At 46.1% G+C, this 27,862-nt stretch overlaps 1 protein-coding gene across 1 annotated transcript in view; it reads left to right on the top strand.

The window, feature by feature from the left end:
• The window catches only part of RHBDL3 (rhomboid like 3), a gene marked incomplete at both ends in the record, with an annotated part of 65,478 nt that overhangs the window by 9,146 nt on the left and 28,470 nt on the right, over positions 1 to 27,862 (top strand). The window lies entirely within an intron of this gene.

The raw sequence follows: 27,862 nt of genomic DNA on the forward strand, positions 1-27,862 counted from the left end.
TTCAGGCAGAGGCTTTTTTGAATACAGCCTGGGAAAGGGGAGGGGAATTTATCCTTCCCTCAGTCAAGGAGGGAAACTGAGGCATTGAGCAGCAAATACAAGTCCAAGAGACTATTCCCTCCGCAGGATAATGTCTCTTACTACGCCTGGATTAGCCCGTGTCCATCCCTAGTGTTGTTACAGTGGATGGCAATCTCCCAGCACTTCAAGGCTTATACCCAGGTTTGTCTGTTACCCACGATACACTGGAGTGATGGCTCAGCATGAAAAAGCCACATGGAGGTCATTAATGATCTTCCCGCCTCTTGCAAGACAAACAGCAAAAATGCCCCAAGTTCCTTCTTAATCTTCTAATACCTCTGTACACCGAGCACCAGCCAGCCCTTAAGCTGAATGTGTATCTCAGATTGTATTTACACCTTCCCTGCAGCGTGAAAGGTTTGTGATCAGCTACCCCATTTCTCCTTTCCCTGGCTATTTGGACACTCCTCTCTCCAATCCCACTGGCCTGTACACAGACTGTTGACTCTGACTACTGCAAAAAGTTGGGAGTAGCAGCCATCAGTATGAACCAGATATTGGCAGCAGAGCAAACACAGCACTCTTAAGCTTGTGCCAGTAAAAGCAGGCATCTCCTGAAATGTTTCAAGGAGTCATAACAAACACACCAAAAAGCACATGGAGGCTGAGTCAGTCTTACACAGCTCATGAGTTACTGGCAGCTTGATGTCTCTAGATTTGTAAAAAGCTTCAGGAGGCTTCATACTCATTACACAGTTGTGTACCTTCCATGTATGAGCCTAGAAACCTGCATGTTGGAGTGCAGTGTCCAAGAGGGACATTGAGCTATGTCCAGAGCTGTGTGTCTCTGCTGCTCCCTGATCCCAGCTGCAGCGGGGGGCTTTGGAATCTCTGCTCTGCTGTTTCAGCTGAATGTGTGGGATGGGATTTAGGCACATAGATCCTTGCTAATGCATTGTTCTCAAATCCTGTCTTGCACATAGAAAATCACTGAAGCAATAAAAACATTTAAGCCTGCATGTTTAGAAAGAAAGGGGAGAAAAAGCCATAAACACAGAGTGGATTGATGCTGTTTTGCAAATCAGCTGGTGCATTGTGCTCTGTGGCTGTGTGCTGTCATGACAGAGAAGGGGAAGAGATCATCTCGTCTCCAGAGGAACAAGCCAGCTGCTTAGCGAGTGGAAACAGTTTGGAGGTGCTTTTCCACACCATCATCACTTATGCCTGTAACATTTACAGGACTTTTAAAGTTACTCTCTATCAGACCTGGAAAACAAATGTTTCTCCTCTGCAGTAGGAAGTATGATGTTCCCGTTGCTTTCTGGTATTTGCAGTCAGTGCAAAAGTACTGGGGCACATTTGAAAATTAAATGCAGCAGTGGGACTGTTTGAGTTTGACAGCAGCCAAGGGAGCTGTGATCTCCTTCTGCCTCCTCACTAGGTGTTGTACTATATGTTGGTCTGAAATCAGTTTGGTAGCAACGCACCATGAGGCAAAGTTGATGGGGTTCAGTTGATGGGCTGTTTTCCTGTACTATTGTACATATAGGCTCCTGATTTCTGAGTGCCCTGGATTTTTGTGTGATTCAAACCTTGTAGTGTTTGCCTGTTCAAGCTGTAGCACTTGGGAGAGTCACTTCTTTCCCTCTCCCAGTCTCCTGAGTGGTGGCATCAACCCAGATTTGGCTGCTCAGGGTGACACAGGGAATATTCTGTTCATTAGAGACAATATGTCTTGGTGGAAAATGTAGCAAAAGTCCTGCATGTTTGTGATCCCTCTGAGTCTCACTTGGACCTTGGATTCTTTCAACTTTAAAAGTAAAACCCCACGCTAACAAGACACAGAGAATTTATGTGTTCTTAGTGTCCGTTCCTGTTGCTTAGGAACACCTATCTGCAGTGACCCTGTGTTGTTGGTGAGAAGAGTAACAATGTATGAAACTGATGTTAAACAAGCAATATCAATCTTACCCCTAGGAACTGTTCTTCATCATTTTTGATACTTGACATACTTTGTAAGTAGCAAATACTCTGGAGTCTCCCGAGTTGCATGAGGAAAAGATGAATGAGACAGCTGAAGGCAGAGCTGTTTGTGACTATCATCAAACATCTGGTCTGATGCACTTCTTCAGGGCAGTGTTCCCTGAGGAAACATCCTTGCCTCAGTGATCCTTCACTAATAGATACCAGTGGTGATGGGGTCCCTGGTTTGTGTGGCATACTTGTTTGTGATGTACAATGGTAGTGGAAGTGTTTGTTGATGACAGCCTGCAGCCAGTGAGGTGTAGCCTTGTTTGTCTCTTGGCAGAGAAAGGGTCAATATTATAGAAGGTGAAAAACGGGAAGTGTCACAAAAGCTATTGGAGGACCTGATCCTGAATGCTCTGACTTGGTTTAGCAAAGCACTTGAAAATAAGTGTGCCAATTGTCCTGGATTGTTTATGTGTCTGACATAAGCTGTATGTTTTGCTGGGGTTGGTATCAGAATGGGGTGTTCCCTAAGGAATTTAGAGAGCAAAGTGGGTTTTTAGTTCTTCCCCTTGGCTCTAAGACAGAGCCAGATGCTTGTCTTCCTGCCACTCCTCTCACGTTTACCCTCACACTGAGAAATAATGGGAATTGGGACTTGAGCATCTTTTCTCACTGCTGGCAGTGGCCTCCATGGAATGATGTTGATTTTTAGCCTTGTCATTTGCACTAGGGAGGAAAATCAAAATGTTTATTGTGGTTCCTTCTTCCGTTTGAACTGCTGCTTCCTCCCTCAGCTACTCCCTCTTGGTTGCTGATAGAGGAGTTGCTTTTGCACACAGTTCCACTATCACTGGATTTCTATCTCTGGGTTGTTCTCCTTGTCAACAGGGAAGGCACAAACATTTCTCCTTCATGTGTCCTCTGACAATAATATTGGAAATGCTTATTTTTGCATGGATTTGTGCATTTAGGCAGCCATTTTGGGGGAGACTGCTGTGGAGACCATGGGAGATGGTCCTGCTGCTGCTGTCTTTGGTTTCTGAACTGTGCCTGGAGACCATGGCTGGAGGAATAACTTCCTTCCAACCTAAATAAAGTGTCTGAAGAACTTTTATTAATTTGTAAGTTTGCTTTATCACACTTGGACTTGCCAGCCCTGGGAACCATTTGGGCAGGTCTTGTGCATACGTGTTGTGTGCAGGATTTTCCTTTGACGTGTTAAATATTCTGGTGTTGTCTCCTCTAGGGCTTAATGAACCAAAGTCCCATTCAACAAGACCAGTGCTCTGGATGGCTTGTCCCAGGGTAGTGATAGCCAAAATTCCTCCCAAAGCATTGTTTTAATGTATCTGAAACAGTGTTTTCCATCTTGATTCCCTCTGTGCTCCATGAGCTGAGAGCTGCCATTGCTGCACTGATTTATGGGATCTTTTAGTGTTGGTACTGTTGGCCAAGAAGAGCCAGAAAGTCATTTGCCAGCTGCTGATTTATGACCCTAGTGAACAGTTCTGAAAAGCACAGTAAGAATTTTCTGGACCTTATGCAGTTCCAGCTGACTGGAAGCTCCAGGCTGTTATTTGACCACGTGGAGTAATAAAACTGTGAAAACTAATTAACTTTTGTGCCTACTGCAAAACAAACAAGATCATGCAAAAAATTGCTCCACACTTGCAAGCAACTGACTTTGTGGGTTTATAAGCCTGTGTTTAATGACCAAGCATGTAGTGCAATGTGTGAAGTATGTTCCGCTGACTTCCAAAGCTGAACAGAGTATAACAAGCTTTACCGATCACTGAGGCTCTGAATACCAGCTTGGGATAATGCTCTCGTTCATCCTTATTAATTATGTAGCTGATGTGTGGGTGGAGGTTTGACACAAAGCTGCATTGGATGGTTTCTTGTAGTCTAAACCAGCCTGAATTACGCTGAGCTGCAGTAGTTCATTCAAGGAAAGATGCTCTCTGTAGTGTGAATGTTGTAGTCTTTCTGAGGTCATTCTGTGCTCATCAGATGTAGCTGAATGAGGTCTTTCCCAGTGGGGACACCAAGGTGTTTTTCTTATGTTAGCAGGCAAAGAGTCAGCCCTGCTCAGGACCTGTCTCCTGGGGTGGGGATGCTCTGTGTGTGCCAGCTGTGATGTTGACATCAGAGCAGAGATGTTTCCAAGTGCCCTGGTATTGTGTTCCTTGCCAGTGGCAAGGCACTTACCAACATTATATAGATGATCCAGCCTCTGTCATCCAACACCAATTTGGAGGGAAGGAATGACTGGCTGCTCTTCTCCCTTACATTACTAAAGTAACCCTCCTTCGGTCCCATCACTTCTGCATTACTCAGTAGCCCCTAATACTGGATGTTTAACTCCATGTTTTTAAGAGTCAAAGCTGCTAATTCCTGTTGTCCTTTCATAGGATCCATCCGTTTAGCCGAGATACTTGTCATGATTGCTGATACAGGAGCAGATATTTGGAAATTGAAAGAGAAATCATCCTAAAAAACCAGGAAAACTGTGATGTGATGAGATTTAAAAAAATTATTTATTCTCTTTCTGATGGATGTGCTCGAGTTGTCATGGTACTCAGTACCAGCCAGCATGGGTCTATCTCAGCTTTAGTTTTCTCTACAGAGCTAAGTATTATTGCAGAGCTATTATTAACCTAAAATAAACGTGCGTGCATACTTGCTGCTATAGAATTGTTTTTCATGCATCAAATCAAGTCCCTGGGGATTTTCACCTCCCTCCCAGATCTGGCAGACAGTGAAAAAGGGAGCTATTTTTAATCTGAAATGTTCTGTGTTTCGAGTCCAGAGTATGAAAATGTTTTTCTCATGACAAGTTTCATGGATTATTGCTATAAAGCTTCATGTCTATAAAGGAAGCATAAAACTTCCTTCAGGAAGGGCGGAAGTTCTGATTTTGGGGGTTACAGATCTTAGTTCCTTTGAGAAACTGAAAAACAGTGGCAGTCCCTGTCCTCATATTAAATAATTTACCAAGAAGGAGGAACAGTTTATCAGAGGAGACAAGCAAAGTCTTGTGTGGTAGAGTGGTATCAAGAGACCCAGTTCCCTTCCAGGGGGAAGATGATGGTCACTGGATTAGGAATCATTTGCCTGACACAGTATTTCTGGCAACCAGAGAGACTAGCATCACTGTCAGAATGGTGCTTACAAACCTTCCATCATCTTCTTGCTGTCACTACAGTTCTGTCATCCCACTGGAGTGCCTGCTCCATCCCCTGAAAGGCTGGCATGTACTGTCTGGAAGAGAAGATGAATTTCTGGTCCAAGTGTACTCCCTGCCCAGAAGAAATGGATATAGAAAAAATGTCTTCCTTTCCCCACTGAATGTGCCTGAGTCCAGTCTGATGGGCCAAAGGGGAGGTCATTCTCCAGAGCACGTCCATTCTTCCATGCTGAGTGTCCTGCACCCAGGGGTGTGGTGATGGGATAGCATGTTGTTACCACCAAGGTGCAGATGCTGGTCTCAGCAATAAGGACTGAGGCCACTGGCTTCTTTTTGCTCTACAGGGAGGAAGAGGGAGAGAGGCAGAGCAGATCTGACTGCACAGGAAGGCTTGAGTTGGGGAAACTAGAGTGCCCAGTTTTGCAAGGTAGCTTTAGGTCAAGACTTCAGGCCAGGCAGTAGGCAGGATACCTTGGATGCGACAGGAGCAACATTCCTGTGTCAGCACTGAACCGACACTGGTGGAGCTGCTTCAGTGTAACCCCAGCTCAGCTTTTTTCTGGCTCCCAGTGCTGAAGGGGCTGTTTGTGACAGTCCAGCTGGTCTCTGTGCTGGTGCCCCTCGAACTGGGACAGCCCTCACTTGCCCTGCTGCAGCCTTTTTACACAGAGTTACAGCTAATGAAACACAAGGTAAGAGGAGCTCCCTGCAGTTGTATGGGCAGAACTTTTCCTTGCTGAGTAAATTTCCACCCTGGTTTCCACCTGGCAGCACCTGGTAGGCACAGCCCTGGTCTTTGCTGTAAGGGGTGTCTAATGCAGCCCATCAGTCACAGTGTCCTGGGACCTGGTAAGGCTTAAGGGGACAGCCAAGCTCTGAGCTCAGCAGCTCTCCCACGGGGCTGCCCTGCAATGTGCTCCTCTCTTTTCTCCCTGATGGAGCAGAAAAGGGAGGAGCAGCACTTGTCTCCTGGGGCTGGCTGGGTCATTGGTGTTTCTGCCTGGCCTTCCTCTTGCTGGTGTTGCTCACCAGATATGTCTAAGCAGCAGCAGAGAGAGACCCAGTGGCTCAGATCTGATTAACCTCTACAACTTTATCCTGTGTCTTAGTTGGATTAGCTGCAGGGGGGTGGTTTTGCTCTTGTTCCTGATTTTTTCTTAAACAGGTACTTACCACACATCTGATGGAAGCAACAAGTTCAAGTAGCAAGACCTGTGAATAAACAAGCAGTGTTTGCTTCTTCCCCACTGCTCAACTAAAAGCTCCTGCCCTTTCTTCCTAAGATATTGCTGTAACTGATGCCTGTGAGATGGCTTTGAGCAAGCCCTGCAGGCAGATCTCTTGGGAGGTGTGGGCTTTGCCTAGCAGCCTGAACCCAGAGTCCCTGATTGGTAACTGCAGTTCCGTCACTTTTGGGAAGGATTTCTGTTCAGTAAATGTTCAAAGCAGTATTAACTTTCCATGTTCAGTTTCTTTCATCTTTTGTCAGAGCTTTTTAGTTTCCTTCAGAGCCTGATTCTTCTGCACCTCAGAGTTTTTGCATGTATCACCACAGGGGCTGTGGGTTGTAGGGAATTGGCCTTATTCAGCATTGCAATAACCCTTCCTCTTCCAGGACTTCAAAGCTTGTTCTCCAGTATCAGTTCATTTTGTTTCATAGGTGGGAAAATGGAATAAGGAGATCAGTGATCATATTGAGTTGCGATGGGGAGCTGTCTGCTCAGACCTGAATCCATTTGCTTGTGGGATTGCCCCTCATTCATCAAGGTGTTGTCTACCTTTGTGGTGCCCAATTGAAAAGAGGCGAACCAGTTTACAGGAGTCTTTCCCCCATGTCCATCCTTCTACCTGCAGCACCCAGTTTCCTTTTCAAGAATCTTAAAATAGAAGCCTTTTTCTTTGTCATATCTGTAATTGGTGCTGGATTGGGCACTGGAGAGGTGATGGAGGGGGTACAGGCTGCTGAGAAGCTCTCTCTTAGATCTGTTTCTAGACAGCTGTGCACAAAGAGTGAACTGTAGGTGTGATATCAGGCCACGGTTCTGTTCCAGGAGGAATAGTAGATGTATCAGCATCACTCTGGCTGCTACAAGATCAAAAGTGCTGTTACATTAAAGCTGGTCATACTGCCTGGCTTGGCAAAAGCCTGACAAAGTGTTACAGGGTTTTAATTGTATATTCAGGTAAACTATCTTCCACAGTGAGGCTCAGGCCTTTGAATTTAGTCCATGTACAATAGCAAGGGGTTTAGTGACTTGGTAAGAAGGTAGCTCCAAGGAATTCCCTCTTTGTACAGGGCTTGAATGTAGTTAATTTGTGAACACTGCGTGCAGCACAGTTACAGTCTCAAAGCAGGGGGTTCAGTGCTTCTTGGCACCTGGGGTGCCTTTGCAGGGTGCATGGTTGTCAGCTACGGGCTCTGCTGCTGCTCCTAAAGAAAACATGATCACTAAGTTGAGTTATAATGAACATTCGTTTCCTTTTTCAGATTTAATGTATTCATGTATTTTGTGTCCACTGGCCCCTTGGCAGCTCACAGGCTGCATATGTAAATTGGTAGCTGCAGAAGATGACTGATCTGTTAATAGGTGGAATTTGATGCTCATAAAAATGAATGCATTTAATGTTGCATGGCAATGGTTTGCTTGAATTTTTAAGTCTCCTGAGGTTCTCTTACTTGGAATTCTATGGCTCAGACTGTATTTGTTACAAAAAGCAATACAAATGGAGAGCCCTGTGGTTTCTGAGGGTTGGCTGTTCCGTTGTCTGTATCACTTCAACCTTTTCTGTATCAAATATTATTCTAAGGAAGCTGTGAAAATGGGAAATGCAGTGATATCTGAAACAAAACACTGCAGTCAAATTCATGGTGTCCATAGAAATAGCTTTCTTTGGAGATCTGCTCAGATATTATTTTTCAGGAAAAGCCAAGTTTTAGTAGATAATTTTTCATTATTAGGCTTTCATTGAAGGATACAGAGGACTAAGAAGATTTGGTGGGTCATTAAAATAAGTACAGATCTGCCACTGTGGGGTTTTAAACACAAAAATAAATCCTGGCCCCTCCAAAGAGGCCTTGCTTGCTTCCTTCGGCCCCCATGCTAATTTCATTGCTGGTTTCAGAAGGGTAAGGACTTCCACTGATTTTAATTTTACAGTGTTTCTTTTAGCATGCAGACATTGAAATATTAAATTTCATTTGCTGAGGGTTTCATGAAAGGAAGCTGCGCACCCCTTCCATGGCAGAGCATTTATGTGATAAATTGCATTTTACAAGCACATGAGGTTGTGATGATCCCTCAGATATTGAAAAGCTACATTCTGAAAACATTGGTGCCTCTTGTTTTTCCCTTTAGCACTGTGAGACAAATACTTCAGCTTTTCATCACTTCCACAAGCCTGGGCTGAAGGGGCAATAGCAAATATGCAGGGAGAATATTGTGATGCACACCATAAAATTGTGCCAAGGTGAAAGGAATATCCAGGCTCAAATGATCTCTTCCCCTGAGGCTTTTATGATTTATTTTAATATTTTCTAAGGTGAAGTATTGGATCCAAGCCTTGCTACCTCCCAGCATCTTTAATGTCAGGAAAAAATCTTTTACTTGTGTCATCCTTGGCCACTGCTCCTCCAGATACTGGTGATTTCAGCACAGCAGAGCTTGGCTGTGGAAGGTCTATCACAGCTGTCATAATGTGCTGCTCTGTGGGTACTGCATCCACCTCTTCCTGGTCTGTTCTCAAGGGGTGTGTGCCAGGGTTACACTGAACAGTCTCTCAGTTTTGCAGCCTGAGGAAATGACCGGGGTTTGCTGTGTTTCTGTGAAGGCGATTGAAAGAGCCAGATTTGCTGTGTGGGCAGCAGGAATAGAACCAGGGTGAAGTACCAATGTGGAGTGGCTGAGAGTGTGGGTGGCACCTCCATGACATTTCTTTCTCTCATTGTGACATTTGAAAAAAAAACTCCCCCAGAGGCAAGAAGGGGTGCCTGGTTATGATGTCTTGGCTCTGAAGCTGGCTGGTTGTGATTGCAGGGATCTGCAGCCTGCTCTGGGTTGGTAGAAACACATCTTTCAGCTTGTAAAAAACCTGCTGTGTTTCCTTGAAGGATATCAGCAAGTATGTAGGCAAACCTAAGCTGCTTTTCTTCTGGAGGCTTGGTCTCCCGAGTAAGGTTCTCGTGAGTCTTTTCTCAGGTCTGTGAATTCAGTGGCAGCTGAAGATATTTGGCAGCTTTGGGTACCAGTCACCCCTTGGGGCTGCAGAAGGCAGCATTGCACTGTGGACAGGTCACTGTAACCACCAGCTCTGTGCCACTGAGCACTGGTGTCACTGAACTCTGGCTGGCGTCAATTGGGCTGCCTGAACTCACAGCCCTGCACACAGCTCATGAGGCTCACAGGAGAAGGAGTCGTGAAATGTGGAGGGCTGAAAATGACCTCAAAAATTTCCCACCTTCCCCATCAACCCCCCACCACAGATCAAAGTTATCTAGAATGTCCCTTTTCCTTGGTTTAGGAGGGATTCTCACTTCAGCTTGTCTGAGACCAGGACCACAAGGCCTGGGAAGGGAAGAGTGAATGGAGAAACTACTCATCAGGACCCTCTTCTTCTGGTGACACCAGGTGGCAGTTTCTGAAATAATTTTTACTTTAGCTGCCTCCAAACTCTGTAGAGTTGAGAATTGGAGCAAGCAATGCTGGTCAATTAAAATGGCTATATAATTTTAATTGACATAATAAAGACTATAGTATAATTAATTTTTTCATGCAATAAAATAGGACAGGAATTAATCTCAGCTGAGTAACCAGTCTGTTGTACTTCCTTACTTGCTACAATGAACATTTTTCCATGCAGTGAGATTTTCTAGCAAAGAAATGCTGAGAGAAGAGAGTGATGGCCATGGACTTGCTTTCTAGCTGTCCCAAGCATGGTGATGTGTAGTGCTTCACTGAGGGCTAACCAAAACTAAAAATCCTGTCTGTATATCTCCTGTCCAGCTCCTCTAAGTCACTCAGTGTGATGAGCAGAGCCTGGTTATATCAGTTCTCCATCTGTCCCTTCCTCCGTCATCTTCGCTATCGTTATTTGTTAACGTCTAGCATGAAAGATTGCCTCTTAGCACAGTGCTGATGGGATCTTTCCATGAAGGATTAAGGCTGGAGTGGATTGACAGGAGACAGTATCCGTGCTGTGGGAAGTTTGCCAGTTGTGTGCAAGCTTGGTGCTGGTGCTCTTCCAGTTACTCCAGTTCATATCTGGACATGGGCAAGGGTCAGTTGCAGCTCCATGACCTCTGACCAGTACATCAGGCCAGATATGATCTGGTCTGGGTTTGGGAGAGGCCTCCTGCACACAGCTGCTGCACGTGGCCTTCGAGGAGACTTTCTGTCTGTTTACATCAGCTGCACCATCCCATGGCGGTGATTTCACACCTGGTCAGGTGGTTTCCAGCGTGTGGTCACAGGGCTTTAATCAAGGCTGTGATAACGACAATAGCATAGTGGGGGGGGGGGGGGGGGGCTGGCAGGAGGAGCTGAGAAGTCATTTCTTACTGTGTCATGCTCCCCAGGTGGTTAATGTGTCTGTAAATCACACAAGTGCTTTCCTGTGGCTTTGCTTTCTGCCACTGCCTCAGCTGCCAGGATTTCATGGAACACAGATCTCAGTTTGTGGCAAAAGAGCAGCCTCCTTTTCTTATAAAGGTACTTGGTATGTATTTCCAGTGCCCTGAAGCACAGCCGAGGGCCCTGCTAAGCCCACTGAGTCCAGGCTCTGAGAGATTATATTTAATTTTGTTTTATCGGCTTTGCTTTCCTGTGGAGTCTGTATTTTTTCCTGTGTCTGCACAGGGAGCATGGGAGTATCCCATGGCATTTCAGAAGGTTAGGAGTTTCCCCTTACCTGGTTGGTCTCCTGGTCTGCTCCTGAGAAGCCCTTTGGAAAGCCTTGTTGCTCTTTCCCAAAGGTGGTATGTGTCCTGCAGTAACCAAAAGGTATCTGTTACCTTGCAGGGGCAACCTGGGGCCTGGAGGCGCAATTGCTCCTGGCTGTCAGTAGCACAGGTGATGACTCTTTTTTTCCATATTCAGGGCAGACTGGCAGAAAGTTTCTGTGCTTTGAAGCTATCACACCAGCGAGGGTTTCCATGTGTGTTTTTCCATGTGTTCCATGTGCTACAGCAGCTTTGCTGCAGTTGCAAAAAGTCTTGTCCCAGTCTAGAGGGAAACCTTTGTATCTACTTCATCTCAGACTTTAAATTTCAAAGATAGCCAAGTAAAACCAGCAGAGTTTGCACTGAAGGGGCTCAGTTTTGTTGGCTTCTTGAAGAGAATGTCAAGAGATTTCTCAGGGTTTAGAAGCATTTTTGGATTTATTTATTTATTTAGGTATTAAAATACTGGCTGGTATTCCCATGTCCCTTTTAAGCCATTTGAATGACATTTCTTTTGTTTCTTTCGTTAAAATTATTTTCATCCCGGCTCATGGGACTGTACAAGTAGAAATTAAAACACTGCTTGGTATTTCCTTGCCCATCTTATCTGTTCTTCATCCCTAGCTCCTTTCAGCTCTCCCCAGCTCTCCCCCCTTCCCTCCCCAGCTTGCCTTGAAGGGCTGGGAAAGCCAGTGCTGGCGCATTATGTTGCCTGTCTGATTGTTGTGGGGTTGTGTTTGTGTGAGTAAGGTCACGAGACAAAAAGACCACCAGGCGGGGGTGGGTGGGAGGTGTTCAGTCCCTTTCCATTCAGGCCTTGTGGCAATGGGTGGGAAGAGTCTTGTTTGCATGACAGGATTTCAGGGGGCAATTGCTTTTTGTTTAGGTTTCTTCCACTGCTGCTGCAATGGGCCCTGGAGGGCTACAACAAAAGTAGAGCTTATAGATGAGATTCATGGGGCTGAAGCAAAGCTGTCAGTGCAGAAGTGACTGAGCCTGACCAGTCACTGTGCTCTTGCAGCCTGGAGACTGTCAGCAATTGCTCTGGCTGAGGTGTTTGTGCCATGTCACCTTGTGGCTCTGGTGGGAGCTCTGCCTCTTGTGGGCTGAGATCCTTAGTGGGATGAATGCTCTGGAAGTATTCTGTCTGTGGAAGGAGGGTCGGAATGCAAGGGGACAGTTCCACAGACCTGCCACAGTGGCTATGCTTCCCTGAGGATTTCTGAGACTTCCAGCCAGTGACTTTTATTTGCAGCATCTGCCTCTTTCCTTGCTATCAGGTCCACATTTTTGAGAGCATTCTTGTGTTTAAAACAGCGCTTACTTCTTCATCATCCCTGTGAGAAGCTGAGCTGCTGTCCCTGGGTGTAGCTCTCCTCTCACCCCATCCTTAGAAAGCAGCTCAGTCTATATTTACCACTGGTGTGCACAAAGGCAAACATTGTCAGGGACTCATTGTAACTGTCCCAATTACCCTAATTTCATTTGCATAAGAAGATTGACCAGCCTGTGGTAGTGGCATTGCCTCGGCTGTCTGATATGGGACACTGTGATTTGGGAAGCAGGAAAGAACTGGAGTACCCAGGCTGGATGCGGGATGGGGAGAGGGGGGCTGTTTTGATCCCTAACAGCACAGGTGCTACAGCAGCCCTTCGTGGAAGGAGGATAACTTGTCAGATCTCAGGCACTGCAAGTTCCTGACCATGTCTGATTCAGATGTAATAGCTGCCAGCTTCCCGGAGATGCAGATTCCAGGTACCCCAAGCACACCTGAGCTTCTGGCTGTCCCATATGAGTAAATCCTTCCCCTGCACAGCGTGTATGTGTGTATTTATCTACTTTTTTGTTGGTAGGTGTTGACCCTTCTTGAATGCTTCTAGACTAAGCAGTGATCTGCTGTGTGTTGTTGCTTCCCTCAGGCACATGTAACCTCTCCTCCTTGTGTCTGGATTTTTTCCAGAAAGCTAGCTGTTCCTGCAGGCAGGTACTAAAGCAAGAGGAAAGCAGCTGGGATGGAGCAGAAGTCAGGAAGCTATGAAATGCTATGATCTCTTGACTCAAAACAATAGCTAAGTGCTGGTAGGACTTGCTTGCACTGCAGCAGCTGCACAGCTCTTGCTCCTTTCCCTGGATTGAGAATGATTCATATTTCCTCTCCCTTCCCCTCCCCCCCTACCCCCCCACCCCGCAATTGCCACATGTAACATGATCTCCCTGTGCCCAGGCTGGCAGCTGGAAACCCAAAACACTCTTCTGGTCGCAGTAATGGTTCTTCTGGGCTCAACTGGCCTGTGAAGCTGCAGTGTTCAAGCTTGTGAGCTTTGGCAGAGCAGCCTTTCCGTCCCCCTGCCCCTGCTGTGTGTGTGCCTGCACAGACCCACATCCATGTGTTCATCTCCTTGCTGCTTCCAGGAGAGACTTTCACTCTTGGCTATCTTTCCTTGTTGCTTGTGGATATCACCAAGGTTAGCGTGCTTCATAGAGATGCTTTGACCTTTGCTCCATCTTACCCACTCCTTCAAAATCCCCCCTCTCGTATCTGGCAGTTTTGAATTTTTATTAGTTAGTTATTAGGTGGCAATACGGGAGTGTGTCATGGAGGTGGCTGGAGAACAGGCAGCTCATCTCAGCTACAGTAGTTCTTTAAGCCTCTTGTATCCTTGGGTGAGTTACTTTGTCTCTCTGCAAATTACTTTGGTAATTCATAATTTGATAATTACTTGGGTGAATTACTTTGCCTGTTTCCCAATTCAAAAGTGGAACTCTTTATGAGGTGGTACCACTGTGAATCATAAAGGCACAAATTATTTCAAAATGTACGATGTCCTAGAGACCTGATTATTAACAACCAGATCCCAAGTCTCTGCCCTTATATTTTTGGATCTCTCTGAGAGGGATTGATGATCCAGCCCAGATTTCCCAGGAATTCCTTTGTTCTTTCTTTGGCAGGACATGGAGCAGGGAAAGAAATCCTTATGTGTTTTCTCAGATGAGATGCTGCTTGTGCTCTGACTCCAGGACACTCACATTTTTTGCCTGAAATTACCCACATTGGTATTGTTATGTTTGCTTGGTGCAAGGAACATCAAAAAAAGAAGGGGCAGAACAGAGCCTCAAGTTGAGGCACAGATGGGGTCCTCATGGTTCCTGTAGCAACCCTTTAAAAGCCAGTTTGTATGTTTGACTTCCCCGATGTGTTGAAAAGGCAAAATAGGGTCAAATCTTAGATTTAAATGTGGTTTCTTTCCATTGTGTTTGTTTTTGCAGGGAGTGTCCTGCCTTCTACGATGTTTCTATGACCTCTCATTTTAGCTTATGTGCTAGTGGAGTCTATTTATGAGCAAGCAAAACATGTGCTCCAGACACTGAAATTAGCTTTTAAATGGTTGTTCCTAACAAATATGAAGTGAAATACTATGATTTAAGGCCTTACACTATCCCTTTTAAGCTGAGTCACTGTGTCTTTTGCTTTGCATTGGGAAAACAGCTTTGGCACATGTTCATGCAGGGGTGACTGGACTGATAGACCTAGGAGGAAAACAGAGACATTGCCCACCCAAAAAGGATGGGAGGGCATCCAGTTTTCAGCTCTGCCAGTGAGGTTGAAGTAATAAGATGTGCCCTTTTTAAATGCTTTGTTTTCCCCAGCTGTGCAAAGGGAGGAGGTGGATGAATAATGATACAGAGAGTTTTGTTTGAAATTCACCTAAAGGCTGGGGAAAACACTGTTTGTTTCTTTTCTAGCAAAATATTTAATTTGATTTGAGCTGAACCATCTGGGCACTCTGAATAGGAATATAAATGACAATTTTTAAGGAAACATTTTGAAAATGGCAATATCCAGTGCTTTGGCCTTTTAGAATCTGAAGGAACTTCTAAACAATCAATGTTCAAATCTAAGGCAAAATCTCAGGAAAGTCTTGGCATGATTGAAATCTCCGGAAATCTCTTTGCTTAGAAAGTTTTGTTTTGAAAAAATTTGTCCTTGCTTCATAAGTGGGAGAAAACCCCTGAAAATAACACTGCTGATAAATAATATCATGCGTATAAACTGCATCTTGTCCCACCCTTCGAGCAGTGTTACACTTGCATCTCTCGGGCTGCTGCTTGTAATTATCCTGGTGCTTTATCCTATCGGCCGTTTCCATGTCACTGGTTCAGTTTTGCTACAGCTCCCTTTGATGGGGGCAGTCTGACCTTTGGTGGCTGCTGTTTGATTTGCTCTGGGTTCATGAGAATTTGTTGGCTGGGAGCAAAGGAGGTGCCCGATGGTGGAGAGATTATACAGGGACAGACGATGGTAGCACTGTCTGCTTGAGGCAGCTTTTCTGCTCCCGGATTAGAGTTCATGCTGTTTTACTTGTCTGTCTCTCTAAGGCCTTGTCAAGTCCATGTGGGAAGCTGTTCTGTCTGCACTATTTCATTTTGTGCTGCTCAGCTCTCTCCCTGCCTCATTTCTCCTCCCTCTTTCCCCTTGTATTCAAGCGGCACCTTTCAGTCTTCCCCATTCAATGTCTGTCTTTGCTCTCTGCCCTGTGTAGAACTTCCATGCCCTCCCTACCATTCATCACCTCTTGCTCATTCACCTCCCTGCTTTCCTTTCTCCATTCATTGGGGCTTCCCCTCAGCCACTCTGGGCTGCCCTCTCCTCCTGCCCCTTCCACAGTCCTCCTTTTGTGTCTTTGCTCTCCCTTCTCCATGACTATCCAAAGCTCAGCAGTCTGCAGTGTGCTCTGTGAGGATGATCTGCTAGAAGTTGGCCCCAACTGATGAGCTAATTAATCCTCAGTGGAAGCCTGGTAAGGACTGTTTTGGGTGGATTTGTCTCTCTAGTTACCCTGCAGGTGAGAAGATTTCTTTTCCCCCCACTTCTGGAGATGCAGCATGGTGCATGAACAGGAAGTGTATTGCAATTTCCTAACCTTTCTGTTCAGTCTGGTCTTTCTGTCTCTCCCTCCTGGCTTGTTTCCCCTTTGTTTGCAGCAGTTGCAGCTCTCAGGTGACTCTTCGGGAGGTTGTTTGGATTTCCTCATTCTCGAGGAACATGACGTGAATTCTCTTAATTATGCTGGCTCTGTAATTATGGTTGTTGCCGGTGTCTTCTCTGCTTCCTTCTTTTAAATCACCTACTTGGAGGCTGTATTAGTTTTGTCAACCCATCTCTGAGCTCGAATGTGTGTTTGAAGTGTTCCCCAGGAAACAGAGCTTGTGAATTGCATTAGCCAGGACTTTGTTTCTGTGTCTCAATGCAGCCACAACCCTATGCCTGTGATGCAGACACAGGAATTATGGACCACAGTCTCTGCCAAAGATTTCCCAGCTTGTTGAGCACCTGGTCCCCTGCAGCTCCCACAGTGCCAGCAGTGTGCAGACATCACCCTAGGCTATTGATGGAGCAGGTCTCTGTTGCAGTGTGGCAGGAAAACAAAGTGGGAGGTCTGCTGGCCTCTGGATGCCCATGACGGCCTTCAGCTTTGAATGGTTAAACTGTATTCAAGCCAGTCTGGTCAAGTAAAAGGGGAGTATTAGAGCTTGGGAAGAGTGGACAGGCTTGTCAGAGGAAGCAGGTGCTCTGAAAGCTTGTGTGAGCCCTGTGCATGTGGGAAATCTGATCAGCTCAGTAAAGGAGGTAGAAATGACGTGGAGACAGGCAAGGAGGGGAGTTCTGTGAGTGTGTGCAGGTCTGAATGACAGTACAAACTCTCTGTTGTGTGGGAGGCTGTGAAAGGACCATCCACTGCTGTCTTATGAGGCTAAAAGGAGCCCCTGACACTGCCTGGCAGGGCCAGGTTCTGGGAGGACTTGTCAATTCTCTGAGAAGGACCCTTTCCCCTCCTAACTGTATCAAAGTGGGATTTCAAACCCTGCTGTGGTTTGTTGTCAGGCTGGTGAGTGTGTAAAAGGGATTCCCCGTTCGTTGTGCTTTGGCCCCACAGAGACATTGACCCTCGCAGGGCACATCGAGCCCCAGGCCAGTCCTGCACCTTGTCACCTGCAGGCAGAACTCTGTGCTCCAACAAGGCTTGGACTGGGAACCCTGCATGAACAGCGCTTCTTCCTATGAAGTTAGTTGCATTCCTGTTGTGGAGTTTATTTAGTCATGGTTTGCTTTAAAATGTCAGACACATTTTCTTTCTGTTCGAAAACTTGTGGCAGAGAGAACTCTGGGAACACTGTCTCTTGTCCCCAGTAAGAGCATATAGGAATCCAAAATGCAGCTTGATTTTTCTGATCTGTGGTTTTGCAACTTTGGCACTTGGACAAATCTTTTCTACCCTTAAACCAAAACATATTTGACATAGCAGACACTGGTAAAGTGCAAACACTGCAGAAATTACTATTGCAGTTCAATGCAGGGAACCTGCAGTCTCAGTGTCATCCAGGAATAATTTGGGTAGATCACCTAAGAAACAATGCAAACCACTACAGCTTCCAGCAGTCTGGCTCCTTCCTGCAGCTGTAACTCCTGTGATCACCCTGGAAAGATGCAAACCAGGATTTCTTGCTCTCAAGTGTTTAAATGGTAGAAGTTAGAATGTGCTCAGTTCCAGGTTGCATTTGGAACCAGCCTGTCTGTAGTACCTTTGAGATGGTTACGTCATTGCAGTGCAATGCCAGTGCCTACAAGGCATTGCAGGGAATCATGTGGTACCTCCGTCTCCTCTTCACAAGGCTCACTTAAACTTCTGCTCCAGTTTAGCTTGGAAAGCAGAGGAGTGTCTTTCATAGCTTCTAGTCCCCATGACTGAGCAAAGCAAGTTATAGGACCAGTATGAGTTAAATACCTTTCCCAGTCTGTTTAGCAGGAGTTTTGCTATGTGGTTGTTGCTCTAACCAGAAGCATGGTTTGAATTCCAGTATAGGTGAGTTATTTTTGGCTACACAGGTGCTATGGCACTTGTTAACTGGAGCTTTAAATGCATCTGTTTAGCTTGAGCTTTTCTGAACCCTAGTAGCTTGCTCTCAGGTCAGAAGAAAACTGCTGGGATCATCTAGTCTCCTAATGTAGGCAAGAAGGTTTTCTGAGTGATCTTCTGCTTGACCTCAACCATACCTCATCTCCTAGGAGAACTTGCCATTCAATTGTAAAACTTCTGGTGAAGTTAGTGAGACGTTTCACTTGTTAGTAGTAAAAATAATCAACTTACTCTAATCTAAAGCTGTCCAGTTTTACTTCTATCCCCTAGATGTGATTATACCTTTTTCTTGGTGGACAATCCTGTACTGCCAAATTTCTGTTCCTCTGGACAGCGATCAAGTCATTGCTTAACCTTCCCTTTCATAAGATAATGAATTGAGCCTGTTAGTGCAGCCAGTCAGACTGTACCAATAAAAAGTGCTAAAGACGTAATGTCACCTCATTTACAAACCTGCAGGTCCCATTTCCTTTTTTGCAGGCACTGTTACCTTGAGAGCACTCAAATATAACAAGCAAGGGCTTTTTTTTTCCCCTGCCAGGAGTGGCAGCTGCTGAAGATGGCATTTCCCACCCTGTACACTGGCTGGCATTCTTGGCTTCTGTCCAGATGTCTTTCTATTTATTTTTAATGTCATATGTATTGTTTCCAAGTACCCAGATTTACCAAAAGACCCAGCTCATGCTTAGTAAGTTGCTGCTTTAACTCATCTGTGAGCACAATGCAGGCTTTTCGTAAGTTTGCTCCAAAGTCACTAATGAGAATTCTGTAGGAGGAAGAATGAATTCTCATGGGACCCCATTAGTGGCATTGCCATGTGATGGTGGCTCTATGACTCAGATTTATTTCTGAGGCCTGTCAAATAGCCAGATTTCAGCATGTTGAATGTTTGTTTCACAGCAAATCATCAGACTCAGGGATGTCTGGTGATATCAGATGCCCTGCAGAAATCAGTCCTGCCCAGCAACCTTGTCTTATGATCTGCACCAAGTTTGTATTTTCATCCAGATAATATCAGCTGGACATAATCTGTTTTCTGTGGCCTATTCTGACTGATATTAGACCAGTCCTCCTTCAAGTATGCGTTACTCAATACCAGTCATCTGTTCCTTTGCTGTGGGTTGCTGTTAGACCAACAAGACATGCTGTATCCCATTAAATTCATGCCGGGCAGTTTAGGGAGCAGGGTGGGTGTCTGTCACTGTGATTGCACAGGAGTTTTGGAGCCAGGGTTGGAAGGGCTACATTGCTGATTCAAAACTGGAAGAAAGGTAGCAAGCAGATCTTTATGTTCTTCCAGTTTTCTCAGACTTGCAGAAAATCAGTACTTGTAATGACTTTTTAAAATCTTTTGGATGAAAGTTACCTTGACCTGCTGATTCAAAACTAACTTCAGCAGCTGCTGTGTAACATTCTCCAGAGTTACTGCTGGGACAGAAAGTGCATCATCATCATCGTGTGATAGAGATAATTCATTGGGCTTTTGTCCACATACAGAACAGAAATATTTCACCTCCCCTGACTCTTTCACACTGATACCACCTATGCAACTTTTTCCAGATAATATCAGATCAAAAACCTGTTTTGAATGAGAAGATTCATCTTACTCATCTGTACTAGCATAGATGCAGCTGTGACAGGAGACATTATCCACAGCAGTGAATTTTACAGAAATCTTATGTATGATTAGCTGACCTGGGGGTAAGCAGGGGTCTGACTGCAGGAACTTGGCCTGAAATAGAGCCCCCACTGAACGGCTCTTCTCACTGTTGTGTGTCAGTTTCTGGTTTGCTTTGGTTTTTATTATTACTTTCTTTGTGGCAATAGTGATTAGAGCCTGTCTCCCAGTTGTGAGATTGACTGTGCATGCTTATGTCTTCTGTTGAGTTATGTAATCCAAATCAATGCAGCATCTCACCCAGAGTGTGTTGCATTTTGGATCTGAATGAAATTACTTACATGTTATGTCCCTTCATGATGTAGAAGCCCTGAGAGATGATATTAATACAGAATTTTGAGATTTTCCAGTCAGCCAAGTCTAAAACCACATGAACAATAATTATGTGGTGATAAATGAGAGTATCACGTGTTGTATGATACTATGGATATTGCTGTTTTCAGCTTTTGATATTTAATGCCTTACACCATCCAGATGAAAAGTGGGGTTTATTTTATCTAGATTGCAGAACTCATTGCTTCAGGAGATTGTGGAGGCCTAAAAACCAGAGGAATCCCAAAAGGAGAGCAAGAGATTGGGCATTCATACATTAAGGATGTTGGGACCAGAAATGAGAGATAGCACCAGAGCTGGGCTGGTGCTGTCGGATACATCATTCGCCAGTCTGGGTCGTAGCCTGCCCAGTCTGTTACTGCGGCTGAGGACAACTACCCATGCAGGAATGTGCAATGTGGCCAGTGCTGGATCAAGATTAAAAATAATACTTTCACCTAAAAAAACCCCACCTGCGACTTTTTAGAGTGCCTCAGCTTCTTTCCATTAGTCTTAATGCACTGACATAAATAATAAAACAGGAAGAAGCAGAGTTGGAGAAGGCTCAGTCTATAAACATGTCTCTTTGTATTAAGCCTTGTGGCGTAAAGGAGGGCATCTCCTGCCACCTATGCTGTCTCGTTACTCATGTAATTATCTCCCTCACTTTCAGTGCTGCACCTCCTTCCCTGTCAGTGCTGCTGGTAATGGAGCTTCTATTTACCCTGGCTTCTTTCTGGGGAGCGGCTTTGGTTTCAAAGCCAGTACAGTGGTATATTTTGAATAATTTAGTTCTGGGTGGCTTGAACACTGTGTGCAATTCCCCAGCTGAGACTAGAGGCTGATTTCTGGAAGTATTCTGCCAGGAGGCTGATTTGGAGAGAGGCAGTGGGATCACTCAGAGTGGTGGGATGTGGAGGTGGCCGAGGACTGAAAGTCCACTCAGTGGGTCATGTGAGTGCCTCTCAGCTCTGTCATCTCACAGTGTCTTAGCAAGGACTTGCAGCAAGAAATCCACAGGCAGAGGAAGGATAAGAAAGAGAGTTGTATTAAAAATTAGCATGGAGACAGAAACATGAATTTGGGTACCTGGCTGAGCATGATAGGCTTCCCCTGCAAGCTGTGGGTCAGAAATTACTGGGATTTCCAAGTTTAGGATTTGCTTGGCCTATGGTGGTGTTGGGGTTTTAGGAGTTCTCGTAGGTTTTTTTTCTGTTAAAGGAATTTTCCCCATACGTGTTGCTAGGGGGACAAATTGCTGGGTACTTCAGAAAAATAAAAGACCTACCCACTGGCTACTCTTTTGTTTCACCTGGGTGTGTGGACAGTCAGTCCCCGGCATTTGGACAGAGAGGGAGGCTGCTTTCTTCGGCTGCTTTTGCTTCTGCCAGAGAAACCCCGGGATCCCAAGCCCACCTTCCCTGCCCCACTGGGAGCCAGGCCATGGCCGCCCTGCCCCCCGCCATTGTTTCGAGCCTTCGCTACATTGTAGCCGTGCTCGCCCTGCCTGCCCAGACCTCCGGGGGGTTCCCACCGCAGCTCCGCAGTTTGGATACATCTCGTCTGCTACCCGGGATCTGTGCTCGTTCCTGCCGTTCCAGCCTGCTGTTCCAGCCTGCTGTTCCCGAGGGTCCGGCCTGCTGTTCCCGAGAGTCCGGGATCGGCTGCCCAGCGGTTTGTGAAGCCTTTGTTCCATCCCTTCCCGGGATCCCAGGGCACCAGTGCCGCGTGCTCCCCGAGCTCGCTCCGGAGCGCCCCCTGCAGCCGCGGGGGAACCATCGCACCTGCCCTGCTCACCGGGAGCCGCCAGCGCCCCTGCCGGCTGCGAGCGGAACTGCACCCGAGGGGAAAGGGCCCGACAGCCGAGAAGGCTGGCACTGGGTTTGTGATTGTTTGCTGTTACTGCCATAGTTGTTGTTGTTTTGTTTGACTGGTTATACACATATGGATATATAATAGTAAAGAACTGTTATTCCTATTTCCCATATCTTTGCCTAAAAGCCCCTTGATTTCAAAATTATAGTAACTCAGAGGAAAGAGGAGTCACATCTGCCATTCCAAGGGAGGTTCCTGCCTTCCTTAGCAAACACCTGTCTTTCAAACCAAGACAGGTGATTATGGACCAGGGGTGTGACCTCTGTAGAGTCAAGGAGTTCAGTGTGGTGTCCAGCTGTCACTGGCTTTGGAAAGTTTGATAGGTTTCTGTACCTGAAACCTCAGAAGGCCACCTCTGTTCAGAGTGCTTCTTGGCCCGGTGGCTTGGCAATTGCCCTTTGCCATTGCAGCCATCATCCAGCCACACTCTGAGTGCTGCACAGCCTTCACTGTGCTGGATCACACAAACACAGGTGTGGCGCTTGTGCCCTGTAAATTGGGAGGTCACAACACCACACAAGTCTCTGGGCTCCCTTCAGGACTCTTGGCAATACCAAAATCAAATCTAGTCCCAAGCCCTCTTTCCTGTCTACCTCAGAACTGAGTGAATCTTTTGATTCTCTCATTCTTGTTGAAGCTGTGCTTCCACTGTCTGCTTAGATGAAGTGCTTCTGCAGAAGGTAACAACAGATGGTAGTAATGTAGATTCCTTCCTTGTCTTTATGCCTAAGACAATAGGAGAAATAAATTAGAACAGAAATGCCTCTATATATTGGCCAACTAGCTTTGAACCTGGTCTTTCAGACTACTCTGCTCTTCAGGGAAAAGGGAATCTTATACCCCTCCATCTCCACTTTGCCATGTGTTGCATGCAGAGACACTCTTACCCAAATCCAGGTGACAGGCCCCCTTCTCTGGAATGCCTCCTGGCCTAGGTGAGTGCTGAGCTGGGCAGCTCCGTGCTCTCACTGCAGCTTTCCTGGGAGCAGGTCTGTCTGGGAGCTTGGTGAGGGAATATCCTCTGTGCTTAAAAGCAATCTGGCTTTTGAGAGCTGGGTGATGTTTCTAGCCCTTGGGTTCACCTCAGGTCAAAGCAATCTAACATGCCTTTAAAGTACTGCTAGACAGCCGTTAATCACTTTATATTGTCTGGGCAGTGGTGAGTTGTTGCATATAGCTAAAACCTTATAAAATGAAGGCCTTGTTGCCTTTGTAAAATCATGGCTCAGGCCTGTTACTTTGGCTAAGTAGAAAAGGACTGTGGGAAAGAGACACAGCTGAATTAGGGGTAGAAAAACATGCTGCGTGACTGCCACGTGCCCACATCATGGTGTATGTTCATTGGTTGAATTATGTTTGTTATGCCTTGAGACTATGTAAACTGATAACCAGCTAACTGCTTTAAAAGGCCGGGTTTTTGCAATAAAGTGGCTCTCCTTTGCACCTGTCTGGGGAATCTGTGTCACTTCTTATTGCAACAGTGAGTAAATTCATTATTTACAGGGGAGGCAAGTGTGCGTCACTGGAGCCAGCACTAATGTTTTACCACATGCGTTCAGGCAACTCAGATGAGGTGACTTTAAATGCTGGGAAGCTGTATTTCAAGGTGGAGGGATATGCATTTACCTCTGACTGGCCTTCCTCTCTGCTGGATCAGGGTTTCTTCTCTCAGGGTTTCACCTCTCACCTTTGGAAGAGAGAGCAGGATCATTATGCATCCCTAGATTGCAGAGGCTATGCCACCTAACTGTCTGAGTTCCATCCAGCAAAGCTCAGAGTGGTTTCTGAAATCCTTGGTGATGAAAAGATGTTGCATGCAATTCACTCCCCCTTTCCAGTGGAAAAGGGCCTACATTTAAATAAGAGACAGGCCAACTATTGAGAGCTCCTTTCTGGTGGGAAATGAATCAGGAGTTGTCATTTCTATATAATAGGGAGGAGAAGCTAAAGCTTAGAGCAATTTCTTTCTAGAATCTCCTAGTCTGGAGCGGAGCTGGGGTCAGTGCCAGGAGGCCTGATACTACCAGGCCAGTCTCTCCAGCACCCAACCTTAGAATGATTTGGATTTTAAGGAACTGGTCCAACTCAAGGCCAATTTCCAAATTAGATGAAGTTGCTTGGAACCTTGCCCGCTGGAAAGACAACTTGTGGCTTGGGTGATGCCAAGACAAAGCCCTTCAACAAGGAAACTATGGGTGGTAGCTAACTCTGTTCCTGCAATCCCAAAGCCAGCCAAGGATCCTCCTGTTGTACCCAGTTCAGCTGTTGACTCTCCAGCTGCTCTGATGCCCCTGAGGGCTGTTTGCCATGGGGAGAGGAGCAGCTGGCTGCACTCTGTGAAATGTCTGAGTTTTCCCAAGATACCCATTGTCTGTCTGCAGCACCAGCCTCCACCCTACTTGCTCACTCAGCCGTGGCTGATGTGTCTTTAATTAAAGAAGAGGAACAATTAGAGATTTCATTTTCTTTCCTCAAGTGAATTTCTATTTTCATCACAGTTTATGAGGCCCCCTCACCTTATTTTTGTCTTGTAGTTTTGCTGTGGGACCTTTAGTTTGTGATGTGTCTCCTCCAATATAAAGAAGAAACAGGAGAAAAACATCTTGTTTTGGGCCAGGGAATTAAGATCCTGGGTCAGATGGCTGCTACGGTCATTAACATATTTACATTTTTGGTTAAGAGCCTGGTTGAGGATCAAGGGAGTTAAGGGTGATTGTCATTGAAATGTAGAGAAAACCTTGCATGAAATTGCCATTAGTGTCCTGTTGTCTGGGGGGATGAGGGGGGGCAAACGGCTTCCTCATCCCTGATCACTTGTCTGCCCAAGTGCGTGGACAGGCAGAAGGAACTGTGCTGAGGGAAGGCACCGTGGTGCCTGTGCTGTGGGAGCTTTGCTCCCAGAGGGGCTGGAGTCAGGCCCAGCACGGCCCTGCTGCTGCCTCCAGGGTGAGACAGCCCTGCTGTCTGTCCTCGGGTGAGACCCTGGTGCTCGGCTGGGCTTGTGGGACAATTGGCCCTGAAGGAGATCGTAATGGATAAATGCATGAAGCAGCTAGCAAAGGTCAGTTGCCTCTTTTATAATTGATGGACCTGAGTGTTTTGAGTCTGCTGTCACATGTTTTTGCACTGGTGCAGTGTCACCTGGAGTGCTGTGTGCAGTTTTGGGCATCACATTATAAAAAAGACATGAAGCTATTAGAGAGTGTCCAAAGGAGGCCACAAGGATGATGCAGGGTCTTGAGGGGAAACTGTGTGAGGAGTGGCTGAGGTCACTTGGTTTGTTTGGCCTGGAGAAGAAGAGAATGAGGAGAGACCTCACTGTGGTCTTCAACATCCTCATGAGGGGCAGTGAAGGGGCAGGTACTGATCTTATGACCAGTGACAGGACTCAAGGAAACGGCTAGGGCTGAGTCAGGGCAGGTTTAGTTTGGATATCAAGGGGTGGTTGTGCACTGAAGCAGGCTCCCCGGGGCAGTGGTCACAGCACCGAGCCTGTCTTGAGTTCAAGAGGCATTTGGACAATGCTCTCAGGCACATGATGGGATTCTTGGGCTGTCCTGCATAGGGTCAGGAGCCGGACTGGATGATCCTGATGGGTCCATTCTAACTCAGCACATTCTGTGATTTTATGTTTTGCTGTGTGTAGGACATAGGATATGCAGGACCTGCTCAACCACTTGATTTTTGTGGATAGCAGAAACAGTATTTGAAGTATTGTGTGGATTTTGAGTGGCAACAGATGAGATTTTTATATGCTATTTATATAGAATTGTTATACAATTAAAAATTGTCTAAACATAAATAAGAGGACTTCTTTACAGCTGGGGTTGACAGTAAAACATTCTGCTCCAGGTTGTGGAAACTGTGCTCTGACCCTGCTCTGGGGTATTTTAGTTCAGATGTCAGTTGTTCATTGTTTATCTCTTACTCTCATGTTGTTCAAATCCACTGTTTTACTTCAAACTTATTTCGAATTAGTATCATTAACATAGTGCCAAAAAATAATTATATATAATAACATGAAGGAGAAGAGATTCCCTAGCCCAATTACACTACAGAAAACACCAGCTACCTTCTGCCACTGCTTTGATTTTTGTGGAGCAAGCAGCAAGACTGTGAGCTGAAGGAGGAATGCTGGTGCCTGTTGGTGTGAGAAAGAAGTATCCTTGGAGTGGATTCCCTTGTAGCCACCAGACAGCTATAGCTTCAGCTGTGCCTTTGGAAGCCAGCAACCACTGATAGCAGCATCCTGAGTGGCAGGATGTATCAGCTCTAGCACTAGTGAGTCTGAAGTCATTAGTGTGTCCTTGTGGGCTGGTCTGAAGCTCTGAAGCCGTTGTGTAATTTCTGTTCTTGGTTATAAAATGCTTCTTTTTGAAAGGCTTTAAAGCAGAACAAAGTCTGGGAAAAGTGGGTTGTGATCTCAGCAGCTCTTCTGTGCTCTGGAGGCCTGTGTGCTTCAGTTCTGTAACTCATCTGCCCTTTGAAGGAATACTCATGTCCCATGTGGCTGCAGCCCTTAGTCTTTCCTACAAAGTCAAACAGTGAGCACACAGCGTGGGGAGAGTCCCACACTTTGGGTGCTGACCCTGGCCCTCAAAGTAGGGAGGTACTTAAGCCTTCAAGGAGTAAATAGTTTTGTCTTAGACAAGCTAGGTTCTGACATTTTAAATATCAAGATACAGTTAAAGTGGTGCAGTTAAGTACGATGTTGTTTAGGTCAAATGTTCTTGGGAAACAGGGATGAATAGAGCAGTATCTACGGGGTTGTAGATCTTAGATTCATTCACTGAATGACTCATCTCCCAGCGCCTACAAATTCCCCTTGAGAAAGGTCATCTCAGGTACTGTGCTAATAATACTTCGTTTCCTGGGTATATGTCTGGGACTGGGTACCACAAACAGGCTGGCCTGAGAGTCACAGCAAGAGCCAAAACTCATCAGAGCTGGGCCCAAGTGCAGAAACCCTGACTTTTGGGGTTGGTTTTAGAGTTTGATCTATTAACTCAAAGCATCAGAGTGGGCCAGAATAGGGGAGCTAAGCTTCTCCAGGGATTAATATTAAGCTTTTGTTTAGCACTAAACAGCTGATGAAATCCACCTTTGGCTCTGAGTGCCAGCTGTCAGGGAGGTACATCCAGGCCACCTCACAAGGGCAGGACAACCTTTGGCAGAGAACGGGAGAGAGTGCCCAGCTCTGACTGTCCACAGGTCACTTGGTTTATCTTGTTTTGTGTAATCCACTTGCCCCAGCAGCTTCCTCACAGAGAGGCTGCTGCTTTGACAAAAGGCAGACAGCCCTACTCCAGCAAGGAGCTGTGTCCTCCCCTCCTCAGGTTAGGCAGCTCCTCCTCAGTCAAGCAGCTGGGGAGAGCAGAGCAGTGGTACAAAGGTGCTCGGGCCAGAAGGAGATGAAGCCAGATCCTCGCACATGGGCACTGCAACCTCCAAACAAGCTGCCCATGCCTGAGGCTGATCTGTTTTACAGCTGTTCTGCTCACTGCAGAGCCATGCTAGCCCTGCTGCTGGCAGGCTGCATCCTCTGCCACATCCTCCTTCCCACCTCCTCCCTTGCCAAGGCAGCCTTTACTCCACCATGTCTGATAGAAGGCCAGGCGCCTGTTCAACTTTTGTTCTCCATTAGGAAAGAGTGAGGATTGTCAGGACCTTTTTGGCTCTGCCAAGGCCCTATTATGTCCCAAATGTTTCCATGAAAAGACTCCCTCCTGACCAGCCTGCCCCCTGACAGCCATTCAATCCAGCCAACAAGCTTGATATCATTATCTACAAAAGGAGGCCAGCAAGCACCAGGATTCTCACAGCCAAGTTTGGGAAATCAAAGGCAAAATCTCCCAGCAACAGAGAACTGGTAGAGATCAGACTGCACCAAGGCTAGTGCAGGCTGGTCTGGCAGCTTGCAGCCACTAGTTTTCCAAGCACATAAGAAACATGCTCGGCATGGTGCC

This window comes from Coloeus monedula (genome assembly GCF_965178545.1).
Source record: "Coloeus monedula genome assembly, chromosome: 19".
Lineage (NCBI taxonomy): Eukaryota > Metazoa > Chordata > Aves > Passeriformes > Corvidae > Coloeus > Coloeus monedula.